This window comes from Amia ocellicauda, unplaced genomic scaffold (assembly GCF_036373705.1).
Source record: "Amia ocellicauda isolate fAmiCal2 unplaced genomic scaffold, fAmiCal2.hap1 HAP1_SCAFFOLD_31, whole genome shotgun sequence".
In the NCBI taxonomy this organism is placed as follows: Eukaryota; Metazoa; Chordata; class Actinopteri; order Amiiformes; family Amiidae; genus Amia; species Amia ocellicauda.
The window spans coordinates 441806-447805 of record NW_027102876.1 but is presented as its reverse complement, the minus strand read 5'-3'; positions in this window follow the sequence as shown (position 1 = coordinate 447805).

The following is a 6000-nucleotide window of genomic DNA, read 5'->3' as shown; positions in this document are numbered from 1 at the left end:
AGGAAATTTAAACTTTTACTGACACACATAGTTAATAGCAATGTATTATAACTTTACCAAAAATAATAATCTGTATATCTTTAATTGTTTAGACGTTATTAAGATATAATGCATCTTTCACATAGGGAACATTTGTAACATGTTAGGAAAAACAAACAAATGATTTGAAAATATTCATAATTACAGCATACAATTTGTCAGGCTTCATAACAATGGTATTTATAACATACTCTGTAAAAATCAAGCAAATAGCATTTGTGGTTCACGAGAAAATATGTATATATAATCAAAGCTATCAGACTATAGCAGCCGGTGTATGAAGACACATACGATTATACAGCATTATTTGGCAGCTTCGCAAGACCTAATTTGAAACGTTGTTGGTAAGTTAGATAATTAGTGGGGACCCTCTATTTGCAGTTCTTCCCCTCCATAATTGCTAAAATAAAGTTTTACTGACATTTTATTGACCCTACCACTGCATAGGGCACATCTGTAACATGAACGCTACTGAATGGCACATACATTGAAAACTACGGAGAACTGAGACAAATCCACTTTACACTTCATAAATAATCTTAAAACGTTTCCAACCAAGGCAACACCCACTTGAAATACGTTCATTCTCATTTTTGGTAAACAAAAAGAGAGATTGTTACATATGTTCCCTATGATGCATCTACAGAGAGAGAGAGACAGACAGACACTAACTCTCTCTCTCTCTCTCTCTCTCTCTCTCTCTCTCTCTCTCTCAGCTGGGAGTGTGTGGGAGGGGTCTGCAGTGAGCGGGAGTGCTGCTGAGAGCTCTGTCCTTTGGCTGCGTTTTCTTGTTGCTTTACTTTTTTCAGTTTGTTTATTTTGTCTTCTGTTTTCAGTGCTTTTCTTATTGTGGGGGAACAGGGGAGGGGAGGGGGGAGTACCGGTAGTTCTTCCCGGGTCGGGGGGTCGGACCCCCTGAATGCGTCTTTTGAAAAACTGACCCGACGCCATGGAGTCAAGATCGCTCCGGTGCAGTTCTGCCCCCTAGAGCAGTGTGTGTTAGCGGTTGGGGAGGTAGCAGGGTGTGAAAATATCAAGTCTGCTGCCATTGTTATCTTCTTAAAAACCACTGATCTGCTGAATCAGCTAGTGGCTAATGGCACAGTGTTAGACGACACTTTCACCCCGGTGTTGCCGCTTGCTGCTCCTGCCCGGAAGGTAACGCTGTCTAACGTCCCTCCGTTCATCCGCACCGGCTCGGGCAGCTGATGTCCGGCATTAAGAGGGTCCCGCTGGGCTGCAAAGCCCCGCAACTGAAACACGTCGTGTCCTTCCGAAGGCAGCTGTATATGATCCTCAATAACATCAATGAGGATCTTAATGTCTCCGAAGTTGGATCTCTCTTGCTGCCACCACCACGAAGATTGCTCTTTAGTAATGTTGGAAAGTCAAAGACAGCAACCGTCAGGGTTCTTGCATATGACGTATTCGTGCTGCACCTCTCTGCAAGGATCCAGGACAGTTTGTCAATGTAAACTCCAGTGCCTGGGAATATTTCCACCTAAAAGACAATGGTAAATAAAAAACAAGTTTATCCCCAAACTATTCTTATATTATGTTAAGTGGAATACATTATCAGTAAGGCTGTGATTATGTTACAGAAATGTGTTATTAAAGACCACAGTATGTCTCAATTCTAAGTTTATTAATTTACAGACATAATAAAGTCAGTGAATCTGTGACACCCATAATTCAATTACATTCTTATTATCAACTTTAACTATGAATATAACTGATAATGTAGCATCATTAGATTGTTTACAACCAATATTTGTTTTCAATATATATATTTTTACCTTGTCTTTGTAATATTGTAGACCAAGAGTGTTATACCTGTTTTGGTGATTCTTTGTCAGATTCAGAACAATTTGCTGTGGGGCTGTCAGAACCACTTGATGGTGACACACTTTTGTCTTCATCGCTGATAAATGTGGCTTTTGTTACAATTTTTTTCAGATTGTCCAAAAGGTCTGGAATCTCTGGAGAAAAAAACCTTAGTATTAAATGATAATCATTTCTAGTAATATATTTAATACAAAGTGAAAACAAAACCATCAATGCCTGCAATTATACTTGAGAGACTTGCTCTATGTTATTGGCAAACTGACCTTTTTGTGGGTCATTAACATTAGCTACGAAAAAAATAAAAGAGATAAAATACAAGAATTACCAGGTCTAATGTAATGCATATAGTCATTAATGTAGGATTATGAAGTTATGTTGAAAAACTTTATTTAATAATCAGTATTATTAAACTATTAGACAGTGCACATTAAGAGTCTGTATTGTGGTTCTAGATTACTTCAGTATGATCAACTATAATACATTACTCTGGAATCTAAATTACTGAAGAATAACATTTATCAAGGTAAGGAATTATTTGCTATAAATAAAAAAACTTACCATCAACCATACGGTTTCGAAGACATTGGTTTTCAATTTTAAGTCTTGTGTTTTCCTTTTCGAGCTGCTTAACGTTTTGCTGTAGCTCAACTTCACTGGACTCTTTAAATGTCTGTAGAATATGACGGGATCTAATTCTTGAAGCTCCATCGGTTTTCTTTCTTATTTTGTGCTGTATTCAGAGAGAAAAAGAGTTTAAAATGAATATATATATATATATATAGATATATATATATATATATATATATATATATATATATATATATATATATATATGAAAATGATTTAAAAAACACAATCCTGCAAACACAATCCTGCAATACATTTATTTAATATTTGCAGTAATTATCTCACCGGTAACTGTGGTTCATCAAGGTCACTATCATCTGAAATTTGAAGTTTTTTGTTTGGTTTAGGTACTGTCTTCATTTTAGGACAGGGCATTTTTGTTAGGTCATTAAGTTTTCTTCTTAGTTCGCCTTCTTTTCCTAAAATAAAAATAAAATAAATAAAACCCTGCATTATGTCCACAGATATTTGGGGATTATATTTATTTGTCATAAAAATACTGTGCTTTGACCATACAAATTAAGATGAACAGCCAACACTGAATCAAAACTGAAGTTAAATTATATCTGGTTTAATTTATTTTGTGATTTGGGGGATTTTATTGTAAAGCACAACACACAATAAATCGTTCTTACAAATGCCAGTCATGTATGACGAGTTTTTAGTGCCCTCACCACCACCTACCATGTTATAAGAGTATGTTAGAAGTACAACACATTAATAACTTAAACATTCATTTCAAATATACTGTGATTGTATATATCAAATAGCATGTAAAGACTTTAATGTTTTTTTTTTTTAAATAAACATTGTTACCAGTCATAATGATCTGCGCTTCATGGACAGGCCATCCACCTTTTGGAGGTTTGTTCGTGTCTCTCCACTCTGCTCTGAAGTTTCGAGTCGTCTCTTCGTCATCATCAGCAATGCTGAATAAATCAAAATTGCGAAAGCAAGCAGTGGGAATCACGCTGTAAGAGTCTTTGTCGACCCCGCTTTCCCACTTCACCAACGCGTGCATCACCGCCATACTACCTTCACCTTCTCGTCCGTTTTTTCTGCGCGTTTTTCCCCCGACAAGTCACGGCACAAAAAACAGTCCCGCTCTGCATTCTGGTACTTGGCGTTCTTAATAACACCAACAGGGTGTAATCGCATAGACCACTCGAGTATAAAGTACTACATATCCCATCTGTTACAGTTTTTTTTCTTCTTCTGAAACTGCAAGCGCACTACATAAAGTTTGGCAAATGAAGAAATTTGGATGATGAGTTTACAATCTTATAAACAGTATTTAAGTAAACCTAGATATGCAATTCCAAAAAGAACAGCATCGAGATGGAGAAACAGGATACAAAAATAATAATACAATGTTTATACTTTTTGTATTTTAATTACAGTATGTAATTATTGCCTTTTGATTTACATTTACAGAAAAAGAACGGCGGCAAACGTGGACTACCCAACAAGAAGCAACAAAGTTACTAAAATATCAGATTCTCAGGTAAGCTTCATGCAGCCATACATGTATAATTATAAAATCAATCCAAAAAATAGACCTTGTTTACCCTACAACTGATTTGAGTGTTAATTCTATTTAAGATATAAAAAAATATTTTGTTTTCTGAACTAATAATCTGTGAACATTCTATTATCTCTATAATTTTAATTAATACATTTATTTTATTATTGGTGGAACATTATATTTTTCAGCTCAGATGATTTCACGTACCATCAATTTTTCTGTTAATAAATGTGCAAAAACAAATCAGATGGATAGGCCCCTACATATGAACATTAAGTTAAAGGCCTAGAGTGAGTGTTCTTCACTTCCAGTCATGGCGGGCCACAATCCAGCTCTTTGTAACTCATCAACAACCAAAGACCTGGGAAAAGGGTTAAATGGCTTCAGTTAAGCCAATTAGGTAATTAAGAGCTCAACTGGAAAAAAAACAGCAGGCATAGGGGTACTTTAGGACCACAGTCACTGATATAACCTACAATGTTGTTGTAATGAAAATCAGCAGACAGTGGGCCTCCTCCAGGACTAAGGTTGAGAAGCACTGGTCTTGAAGACCACAATAACAATCGACCTCAAGGGCTAGGGATATTCGAGGTGATGCTAAACCAGTCCTGAATGTTTAAATATAATGTTATTTTCTTGTAGTGTGCCGTTGCTGTTAATGCAACCAGTTATATTGAGCCATCAAATACAGAAGCTGACGAAAGACATCAACATGTAAATTTAGTTGTAAATTTAAAGTGTGTGTGAAAAGTATTTTGTATATGGAGATTAACCCATAGTTTCACAGATAAATTGTGGACCAGTGATATTCAGGATCTTCAAAACAAGTCCTGAATGCTCAAACTTAACACTTCTTTTTTTAGAGTGTCGTTGCTGTCAATCCAGCCAGTGATGTGGAGCCATCAGATACAGAAGCTGATGAAAAACAACATGTAAATTTCCTAAATTAATATGGTGCATCAAAATACTTATTTAGCACTTTCAACTGTTTCTTTGTGATTCCTAAAATTACTTTACAGGCTGGGGCTGGGGGAAGACACTGCGCCCGCCTGGAGAAGCCTGTACAAGCCCCCCTCAATAAGAGAGCTGGCAATCTGCAGTGGAGGGTGTTACACACCATTATTGCTGTCAATTCTTTTATTACTGTTCTTAACCCTGCTGTGTCCGACGCCTGCCCATTCTGTGCTCAGAGAGAGACCGTGTTTCACTGTTTCAGCACTTGCTCTCGGTTGTCACCCATTTTTAGTCTTTTAACTCGTCTTTTTACTGATCTTAACCTGATTTTTAACACAAAGGTTTTTATTTTAGGGGCGCGATACACCAGAAGGACCAAACATGTGGACCAGCTGGTAAACTTCTTGCTGGGCCAGGCTAAAATGGCCGTCTATAAGACTAGGAAGAACAGAGTGTGTGGGGAGGGCAGTGAGGATGCAGTGAGAGTGTTTGCCATGCTGGTCAAGTGCAGAGTCAGACTAGAGTTTAACTATTACAGGCTGATGAATGATTTGGAGAGTTTTGAACAGGTCTGGTGTATTAATGATGCCCTTTGTGAATTGTATGACGGGGAGTTGGTTTTTATTATGTAATTCATTTATAGGGTTTAGTATTTGATGGTTGTTTTGTTGTGTGTATTGGGTTGCTTTCTTTAAAAGTGTACAGATCAGTGGCGGAGTTAATGCTTGTTGGGGGGAGACAAACAAAGGGGAACACTATTTTTTATTTATTTATTTATTTTCTTTTGTATGAATTATTGCGTGTTGCAAACAGGCAATGAAGTCTGATAAAAGTCAAAAAGTCTCTCTCTCTCTCACACACACACACACAGCCAGCAAGACACACAGAGCCAGCCAGCTCAGCGATGACATCACAAACATCTCTCTCAGGTGACTCCTATGACATCACAGAGCACGTACATTCCGTTGCTTGCCGTCTGTCAACCACTCAGTCACTGCCAGCCAGACTGG